Source organism: Delphinapterus leucas, chromosome 4 (assembly GCF_059928025.1).
Source record: "Delphinapterus leucas isolate spDelLeu-1000000601 "Yukka" chromosome 4, BTC_Dleu_Yukka2, whole genome shotgun sequence".
Classification (NCBI taxonomy): domain Eukaryota; kingdom Metazoa; phylum Chordata; class Mammalia; order Artiodactyla; family Monodontidae; genus Delphinapterus; species Delphinapterus leucas.
The window spans coordinates 86,816,397-86,827,305 of record NC_143132.1 but is presented as its reverse complement, the minus strand read 5'-3'; the positions used below and the strand labels follow the sequence as shown (position 1 = coordinate 86,827,305).

The 10,909-nt window shown below is 39.3% G+C and overlaps 1 pseudogene; it reads right to left on the bottom strand.

Moving 5' to 3' along the window:
• Positions 1 to 6,518: 6,518 nt before the first annotated feature.
• LOC111175627 (small ribosomal subunit protein uS10m pseudogene) lies at positions 6,519 to 8,029 on the bottom strand (annotated as a pseudogene).
• Positions 8,030 to 10,909: the final 2,880 nt, after the last annotated feature.

Here is a 10,909-nt window from a genome sequence, read left to right as displayed (position 1 = left end):
AGGATTTTTGCATCTATGTTCATCAGTGATATTGGCCTGTAGTTTTCTTCCTTTGTGACTTCTTTGTCTGGTTTGTTATGGTGGCCTCGCAGAATGAGTTTGGGAGTGTTCCTCCCTCTGCTATATTTTGGAAGGGTTTGAGAAGGATAGGTGTTTGCTCTTCTCTAAATGTTTGATAGAATTCGCCTGTGAAGCCATCTAGTCCTGGACTTCTGTTTGTTGGAAGATTTTTTTTTTTCACACACACACTGTATTTTATTTTTACAAGAGGTAAACTGACACCAAGCATTGTAAACGGATGACCACAACAAAAGCAACAGTGACTGCAATTACCAAACACGAAACACACTCATACTATGTCATAGTATTGACATTCAGTCCAGGTGTTGGAAGATTTTTATTCACAGTCTCAATTTCAGTCTTTGTGATTGGTCTGTTTATATTTTCTATTTCTTCCTGGTTCAGTCTTGGAAGGTTGTGCTTTTCTGAGGATTTGTCCATTCTTTCCAGGTTGTCCATTTTATTGGCATATAGTTGCTTGTAGTAATCTCTCATGATCCTTTGTATTTCTGCAGTGTCAGTTCTCCTTTTTCATTTCTAATTCTATTGATTTCAGTCTTCTCCATTTTTTTCTTGATTAGTCAGCTAATGGTTTCTCAATTTTGTTTATCTTCTCAAAGAACCAGCTTTTAGTTTTACTGATTTTTGTTATTGTTTCCCTCATTTCTTTTTCATTTATTTCTGATCTGATCCTTATTTTTTCTTTCCTTCTAACTTTGATGTTGTTTTGTTCCTCTTTCCCTAATTGCTTTAGGTGTAAGTTTAGGTTGTTTATTTGAGATGTTTTTTCTTTCTTGAGGTAGGATTGAATTGCTATAAACTTCCCTCTTAGAACTGCTTTTGCTGTATCTCATAGGTTTTGGGTGGTCATGTTTTCAATGTCCTTTGTTTGTAGGTATTTTTTGATTGCCTCTTTGATTTCTTTAGTGATCTCTTGGTTATTAAGTTCTGTATTGTTTAGCCTTCATTTGTTTGTATTTTTTACAGATTTTTTCCCATAATTGATATCTAGTCTCATAGTGCTGTGGTCGGAAATGATACTAGATATGATTTCAATTTTCTTAAATTTACCACGGCTTGATTTGTGACCCAAGATATGTTCTATCCTGGAGAATGTGCCATGAGCACTTGAGAAGAAAGTGTATTCTGTTGTTTTTGGATAGAATGTCCTATGAATATCAATTAAGTCCATCTTGTTTAATGGATCATTTAAACTTTGTGTTTCCTTATTTCTTTTCATTTTGGATGAAAATGAAAATTATAGTTTTCATGAAATGAAAAATTATAGTTTTCAACTATAATCTCTTCAAATATTTTTTCAGGCCTTCTCTTTTTCTCTTCTTCTTATGGGACCTCTATAATCCAAATGTTGGTGCATTTAATGTTGTCCCAGATGTCTCTGAGACTGTCCCCAATTCCTTTCATTCTTTTTTCTTTGTTTGGCTCTGCAGTAGTTATTTCCACAATTTTATCTTCCCGGTCACTTACCCGTTCTTCCGCCTCAGTTATTCTGCTATTGATTCCTTCTAGAGAATATTTAATTTCATTTACTGTGTTGTTCATCATTGTTTGTTAGCTGTTTAGTTCTTCTAGGTGCGTGTTAAACGTTTCTTGTATTTTCTCCATTCTGTTTCCAAGGTTTTGGATCATCTTTACTATCATTATTCTGAATTCTTTTTCAGGTAGACTGCCTATTTCCTCTTCATTTGTTTGGTCTGATGGGTTTTTACCTTGCTCCTTCATCTGCTGTGTGTTTCTCTATCTTCTCATTTTGCTTAATTTACTGTGTTTGGGGTCTCCTTTTCGCAGGCTGCAGGTTCGCAGTTCCCATTGTTTTTTCATGTCTGCCCCCATTGGCTAAGGTTGGTTCAGTGGGTTGTGTAGGCTTCCTGGTGGAGGGGACTGGTGCCTGTGTTCTGGAGGATGAGGCTGGATCTTGTCTTCCTGCCGTGCAGGACTGCGTCTGGTGCTGTGTTTTGTTGTGTTTGTGACCTTATTATGATTTTAGGCAGCCTCTCTGCTGATGGGTGAGGTTGTGTTCCTGTCTTGCTAGCTGTTTGGCACAGGATGTCCAGCACTGTAGCTTGCTGGTCATTGAGTGGAGCTGGGTCTTAGCATTGAGATGGAGATCTCTGGGAGTGCTTTCGCCGTTTGACATTACATGCAGCCGGGAGGTTCTGGTGGTCCAATGTCCTAAACTCAGCTCTCCCACCTCAGAGGCACAGGCACAGGCCCAACACACGCCTGGAGCACCAAGCCCCTGTCAGCCACATGGCTCAGAAGAAAAGGGAGACACAACAAAAGAAAGAAAGAAAAAAATGAAATAAAATAAAGTTATTAAAATAAAAAATAATTATGAAAGATTAAAAAAAATAAAATGTAATAATAAAAGAAGGAAAGAGGAGAGCAGCCAAACCAAAAAACAAATCCAACAATGATAACAAGTGCTAAAAACTATACCAAAAAAAAAAAAGAAAGAAAAAATGAAACGGACAGACAAAACCCTAGGACAAATGGTAAAAGGAAAGCTATACAGACAGAATCTCACAAAGAAGCATACACATATACACTCATAAAAAGAGAAAAAGGAAAAAAATATATATATCAGTGCTCCCAAGGTCCACCGTCTCAATTTTGGGATGATTTATTGTCTATTCAGGTATTCCACACATGCAGGGTACATCAAGTTGATAGTGGAGATTTAATCCGTTGCTCCTGAGGCTGCTGGGAGAGATTTCCCTTTCTCTTCTTTGTTTGCATAGCTCCTGGGGTTCAGCTTTGGATTTGGCCTCACCTATGCGTGTAGGTCGCCGGAGGGCGTCTGTTCTTTGCTCAGACAGGACGGGGTTAAAGGAGCAGCTGATTAGGGAGCTCTGGCTCACTCAGGACAGCGGGGAGGGAGGGGTATGGAATGCAGGGCGGGTCTGCAGCGGCAGAGGCCAGTGTGATGTTGCACCAGCCTGAGGCGTGCCCTGTGTTCTCCCGGGGAAGTTGTCCCTGGATCACGGGACCCTGGCAGTGGCGGGCTGCGCAGGCTCCCGGGAGGGGAGGTGTGGATAGTGACCTGTGCTTGCACACAGGCTTCTTGGTGGCTGCAGCAGCAGCCTTAGCGTTTCATGCCTGTCTCTGGTTTCCATGCTGAGAGCCGCGGCTGGTGCCCATCTCTGGATCTCGTTTAGGCAGTGCTCTGCATCTCCTCTCCTCGCACATCCCGAAACAATGGTCTCTTGCCTCTTGGGCAGCTCCAGACTTTTTCCCGGACTCCCTCCCGGCTAGCTGTGGCACACTAGCCCCCTTCGGGCTGTGTTCATGCAGCCAACCCCAGTCCTCTCCCTGGGATCTGTACTGTGAAGCCCGAGCCTCAGCTCCCAGCCCCCACCTGTCCTGGCGGGTGAGCAGACAAGCCTCTCGGGCTGGTGAGTGCCAGTCGGCCCTGATCCTCTGTGAGGGAATCTCTCCGCTTTACCCTCTGCACCCCTGTTGCTGTGCTCTCCTCTGTGGCTCCGAAGCTTTCTCACCACCCAACCCCCATGTCTACCAGTGAAGGGGCTTCCTAGTGTGTGGAAACTTTTCCTCCTTCACAGCTCGTTCCCAGTGGTGCAGGTCCCGTCCCTATTCTTTTGTCTCTGTTTATTCTTTTTTCTTTTGCCCTACTCAGGTATGTGGGGACTTTCTTGCCTTTTGGGGGATCTGAGGTCTTCTGCCAGCATTCAGTAGGTGTTCTGTAGGAGTTGTTCCACATATAGATGTATTTCTGATGTATTTGTGGGGAGGAAGGCAATCTCCAGGTCTCACTCCTCTGCTATCTTTAAGGTCCCCTGAATGTGGTCTTTAAAGATAGCAATATAGGAGGCTCCTGAACTCCTCCTCCCAAATACACACCAAATGTGAGGCAATTCCCTCAGAAGGAAATCCAGAAACTGAGTGACTCTTACACATTGGTCAAACAAGAAAATATGCATAACAAAATGGGCCACTTTGGGTCACCAGTATCTCCCTGGAAGGATCTTGTACACACATCTGTACCCTAGCTTTTGTGGCTGTCATCCAAAGGACAGGTCTCCAGACAGCCTGTTCTGATAGTCAATTTGGCTTCCATTTAGGTGTTCCACATGACTGCAGGAAACAAAGAAGCATTTAATAACTGGCTATCCCTCCAGAGCTCAGCACAGAGGGAGCAGGCAAAAATGCCCAACTCCCAAGTTTTACCTGAAAGGGGCCTAACTACGTACTTTCCCAGCTGCTGCCTGAGAGTCTGGCTTCCAACCAACTTGCATCTAGGTGCTAAGTGCCATCCTCCCCTGTGGGACACTGATGGGTCTAGGCACACCATCAGCTACTGACAGCCACTAAGAAGAAAGCAGGTTGGACAATCACAAAGACATTTACTGAACATTCCATCCAACACCAGCAGAATACACATTCTTCTCAAGTGCCCATGGAACATTCTCCAGGATAGAGCATATGTTGGGTCACAAAACAAGTCTTAATAAATTGAAGAAGATTAAAATCATATCAAGTGCCTTTTTCTGACCACAATGATATGAAAGTAGAAATCAATTACAAGAAGAAAACTAGAAAATTCACAAATGTGTGAAGATTAAACAACATGTTCTGAACCAATGGGTCATGAAAAAGTCAAAACAGAAATAAAAATAAATCTTCCAACAAATTAAAATGAAAGCACAACATACCAAAACTTATGGAATGTAGCAAAAGCAGTGCTAAGAGGGAAGTTATAGAGATAAATGCTCATATTATCAAATAAGAAAGATCTCAAGTAAACAACCTAACTTTACACCTCAAGACAGTAGAAAAAGAACAAAAAGCCCAAAGTAAGTAGAAGGAAGGAAATAACAAAGGTCAGAGAGGAAACAAATGAAAAAAAAAGAACGTCTGTTTGGGTCCTTTGCTCATTTTAAAATTGGATTATTTATTTATTTTTGCTATTGAGTTGTATGAATTCTTTATATATTTTGGATAGTAACCTCTGATCAAACACATGGCTTGTAAATATATTTTCCCATTCCGTAGGTTGCCTTTTCAAATTATTGATTGTTTCCTTTGCTGTGCAGAAGCTCTTTAGTTTGATGTAGTCCCACTTGTTTAGTTTTGCTTTTGTTGACTGTACTTTTGCTGTCTTATCTAAGAAATCATTGCCTAGATCAATGCCAGAGCTTTTTCCATATGTTTTCTTCTAGAAGTATCAGTTTCAGGTCTTACATTTAAGTCTTCGATTCATTTTGAGTTAATTTTTCAAATTGTGTAAGATAGGGGTTCAGTTTCTTTCTTTTGCATTTAGATATCCAGTTTTCCCAACACCATTTATTGAAGAGACAATCCTTTTCCCATTGTGTACTCTTGGCACCCTTGTCAAAAATTAGTTTATCATACATATGGGTTTATGTCTGGGCTCTGTATTCTGTTCCACTGGTCTATGTATCTGTTTTTATTCTAATACCACATTGTTTTGATTGCTATTGCTTTGTAATATAACCTGAAATCAGGAAGTGTGATGTCTCCAGTTTTGCTCTTCTTTCTCAGGACTGCTTTGGCTAGTCAGGGTTTTTTGTAGTTCCATATGAATTTTATGACAATTTTTTCTATGTCTGTGAAAAATGGCACCAAAATTTTGATAGAGATATGTTGAATCTTTTTTGAAGAAGCCACTTTCATAGAAATGGAGAATAGAATATTGGTTTCCAGGGGCTGGGCATAGGAGAAAATGAGATGATATAGGTCAAAGGGTATGCATTTTCAGTTATAAGAATAAGTTCTGAGGTTCTAATGGACAGCATGATGACTATAGTTACTAATACAGTGCTGTACACTTAAAAATTGCTGAGAGTAGATCTTAAGCATTCTTACCACAAAAAAAAGAGTTAACTTTGTGAGGTGATGAATGCATTAATTATCCTTTTTTTGTGTGTGTGTGGGTCTACATTTATTTTTAAAGAATTATTTCTTTCAAAATGAAAATGAGTCACAATGGCTGCTTTGCTAGACACAGTTACTATTACACTGCTCTTGCTTTATTGACTAGTTCTTAATCCTGAGGCTTATACCTGGGATAAACAGGCTTTAGGCATTTGTGAATGACACAGTCGACAACTGAGCTGCAAACAGAATGAGGTCATGGGGCACAAGGATGTAATTCTTCTCATGTTAATGACAGTAATGTAAGTCTGATACATCAGCAGTGTGCATTCAGAACACTCATACCTGATAGCAGGTCGGGAAAAGAGAACAGGGACTCCAGTTTAAGGGTGGAAAACTGAGAAGTCATAACTACCCCAAAGATGTGAAGGAAACCACAAAAGACATGGGCCGGATTCTGCTGTAAAAAGGAAACGTATCACTCCCTTGGGGTTGATACACCAACAACCTCAGCCCACTGTCATCTTGCCTCTTTCAGAGCTTTAACTACTATTTAATTTTATGGAAAAGTAGACATCCCCAAACAAAAAGAGTGCTATTCACCAAAAGAAAGAGGTCTTATCAGCATGGAACTTAATAAGGAAAAGTATTTATTTGTGCCTTGCACAATTTTTGAAAGCTGTTATTGCTATTCAATTTTTGGTATTTACTATAGTGCTGGGTGCAAAGTCAACAAAAGAAAAGCTTATTGAATAAATGAATTACAGGATGAATGAAATGATACAGTAATTTCTTGAGAGCTCATATTCCATTATAGTGACCCTTCTAGGCAGCCCTGAAAGGGTTTGGGCTACAGAAGAGTTCAGCGCATGCCACAAATGTGCTTGATCTGCTATAAAATATATCAATTTTCAAGAATGTAATGCTTACATGAGGTAAAACTTGGAGGTCACCACCCCCAAACTAGCATATGCCAGACTGCTTTAAGGTAAATATAAAAAACTTTAACTGCTCAGTGTTAAATTAACCAAAGTTTCCTTCTAGGTCCCTCAAAAGAAAGAAATGTGTGTGAGGAATATTTGAAACACTCACTTTTAGATGAATGAAATGATACAAATCACAATCAGTACAAACTAATAATTGAACAACAGTGGAATAACAAAACATGAATTTGACTGTTTTGGTACAGAGTGGTCCAAATGGTTTGCTCACATTTGTTAAAATCCGAACTGAAACAATGACATGTATAAAAGAATAGATAAAGTGGTTCCTGCACAATAGTCTGGTGTATCGTAAACTTCCAATCCCTGCTTTCTACTGATCAGGCCGTGCAGCCACAGGAGAGCAGTCAGGGTGACTTGAAACTGTCTTCACTGGAGACTCCCTCCACTTGACATGCTCACTTCACATCCCAGCACAAGTGGTCACTGAGACTTTATGACTTGCTTTCTTCTTCTTCCTCTGGTATTGTTTCCCAGATTGGCTTCTTGATGTGTTCTGGTAACTGTTCTAATTTTGCCTTTGTAACTTCCATGGCAACTCCTTCAGGTAAGTTTCACTGAATATATTCCAGGTAGACATCTGCTGTACTCCCAGTGAGATGTTCTAACTCTAAACGTCTGTAAAGTGCTCTCATTTCATACTGAACCCTGTGCTTCTTGAAAACATGCACTGATTTGAGAAGAGTAAATCGCTCTATTTTCCTTGGAGGTTCATGTACTTTAACAGAGATACCAAGTTCTTTAGCAGCAAGTGCAACAAAATATTCATAACTGTCCAATACAGCCTTATCATGGCCTTTTACTAAAACTGATAGGCGCTTATATAACGTGTCTGGTTCATCAGAAACGGTTATCGTAGGCTTGGTCAAATCCTTGGGAACATCAATGTGTAGGTTTGAAAACTGTACCCACTTCATATTGGTGAGAAGAAGGCCACCATTTTTGGCTGTATGCTCCTAGAACTGCATACAGAAAAATTCCTCGAACCCTGCCAGAGACGCCATCCCAGGGGCCCAAACGCTACTCGCGCCGCCATCTTGCCGTTCTGCATTAATTATCTTGATCTTGGTAACCATTCTACCATGTATATGTATATCAAATCATCATGTTTTACACTTTAAATACATACAATTATATTTTTTAATTATTCCTCAGTAAAGTTAAAAAAGAAATAAGGACAAAGCTGGAAGCAAGTTGTGTATCTGATAAGCAGTTATTGTTCAAAGTACTTAAAAACTATATAACTCAGGAGAAGAAGAACAGTCAATTAAAAAATGGGCAGAGGAACTGAATAGACATCTTTTCAAAAAAGACATAAAAATGGTCAACAGGCACATGAAAATATGCTCAACTAGTCATTAGGGAAACACATATCGAAACCACGATAAGCTATCACCTCACACCTGTTAGAATGGCTATTATCAAAAGACGAGTGATAACTAGCATTGGCAAAGATATGAAGAAAAGGTAACCCTTGTGCATTATTGGTGGGAAAGTAAATTGGTGCAGCCACTATGAAAAACAGTGTGAATATTCCTCAAAAATTAAAAATAGAACTACTGTGTGATCCAGCAATACCACTTCTGGGGATAAAGCCAAAGGAAATGAAAACGGGATACTGAGGCAATAACTGCACTTCCATGTCCATTGCAGCATTATTCACAATAGCCAAGATATGGAACATACACACACACACACATATACACACACACACACACATACATATATATAGAATGGAATGTTTTTCAGTCATGAGAAAGAAGGAAATTCTGCCATTCACGACAACATGGATGAAACTTAAGGGCGTTATGGTAAGTGAAATAAGTCAGACAGAGAAGGACAAATACTGCATGTATCACTTATATGTGCAGTCTAAAAAGGCTCAATTCATAGAAATGGAAAATAGAATTGTGGTTATCAGGGGGTGGGAGAAATGGGGAGATACTGGTGAAAGAGTACAAACTTTCAGTGATAAGATAAATAAGTTCTGGAAATCTAATGTACAACATGGTCATATAGTTAACAATACTATATTATGTTCTTACAAGTTGCTAAGAGAGTAGATTTTAAATGTTCTCACCACACACATACAAACAAGGTAATTATGTGATGTGATGGAGGTGTTAGCTAACACTATGGTGGTAGTCATTTTGCAGTATATAAGTGTATCTAATCAAAACACTGTATTCCTTAAACTTACACAATATTATATGTCAATTATATCTCAATACATCTCAATATCTCAAAAAACCTCATTTATTTCTCTTTAATCATTTGAAAAATGAGATTAATAAGTCTCACTTCACAGGATTTTCATAAGAATTAGAGGTAATGCATGTAAAAAAACTAATACTTAATGGGATTTCAGAATTGACAGCTCATTCTTAGGACTGACATGTACAATCACCTGATAAAGTAGGCAGGGCAGTTATCCTCATTTCCATTTCCATTCTTCAGTAGCAACTGAAACTCAGGAAAGATCAAAATGGAAAATCCAATCACCAGTAGGTAGTGATTTAGGCTTGAATTTAAGCCTTTTGATTGCCAGCCCAACTTTTTTCTTCTCTCTGTTCTGTCTCCTTTCTTCCTCCCTGCACATGGAAGCAGGGAACTGGCCTGAAGATGAATGTGTTGGAAGATGAAGAATCTAATGTTTCTGCCTGTGTGCTCCTGTATATCTATACACTTGAAACAAGGAAGTGGGTAAATATGGTCTAAAAGACCCCTCGCACTCTTTGCCTAGCTTACCTTTGGCACTTCTTCCTGAAGGGCTTAAAGTGTAGGCAATATCTATATTCCTATTGATACACATGCTTTCCCTCAAATACACCAGGCATTTGCATTGTCTATTGCCTCTATTCCCTTTGTTAGCTTCTTCTGAACTATACTTCCCCATTGCATTCCTGGCCTTGTAAAGAAAACAAAAACCTGGCCCCAAAACCAAAACCAAACCAAACCAAACATCCTACAAAGCAAAAGCCATGAGCCCAAACCAAAGATCACTTCTTCGCAGTAGCTTCTCCTTACCCTTCCCAAAGAGAAAAGATTACCTCCACATCTGTGTCCTTTTTGCATCTGTACTTACATTATCCTCACATTTTGGAATGGGTTTCTTTTGCATGTTTGTATCACTTTTTTGCCTGAAAGCTCTTTAAGAAGGGGAGCATGTGCATGCCACTTTTGTAGTCAGCGTCTAGCATGTTGTCCCGTAGTACACTGTACTTGCTCCAAAAATGCAGGCTGACGTAAATTCAGTTGAATTTGTTCTTCTAAGAGAAGGTAAATAGTGAAAGAAATGTAACTTGTCTATATATAGAATAATTAGAGACACCAATAAAAGTGTTTAGCATAAGACTGGCTACTGTGGAGTTGTGATGTTGCTGCTGTATATTTGTTTGCAAATGGTATAATAATATGTATATAAATTCATACATCTATTAAAACACAAATAATATAGCAAGGCAGAGAACATAGATGTTGCTGCTTGGAATTTTCTTAGCATTCTGGGCTTTGCTAAAAAAATAAGAGCTATGTTAAGAGTGCTAAATTGAAATTGCCAGGCTATCCAGTTATTGGGGGAACATGGTAAGGTGTAAAGTTATGCAAATGAACACAGGAAATTGATCAGACTTAAAGAGTGAACAAAATAGAATAAAACCAAACTTGCTGCCCCAAAATGCCATCAAGGTCCTTGCTTTGCTATCCTGGGGAATTTTTTTGTCCGTGCAAGATACCCTGGGACCAAGTAAGAGATAATTCATTTCAAAATAAGATGGCCTATTTTTGGAGTACTGCCCTGAATTTTCCCTTTTGCCTATAATAATCTATTGTCCTGGATACCAAAAATAGTGTGTGGCAGGGATTATTTAAAGCTCTTCAGCAGAAGGCAGTTATGCAGCCTGCTGAACTTCTTAGAACAAAAGAAGTAAGTTTCAGTTAAAGGGAACTTTGAAATGGTCTGTGGAGCCATG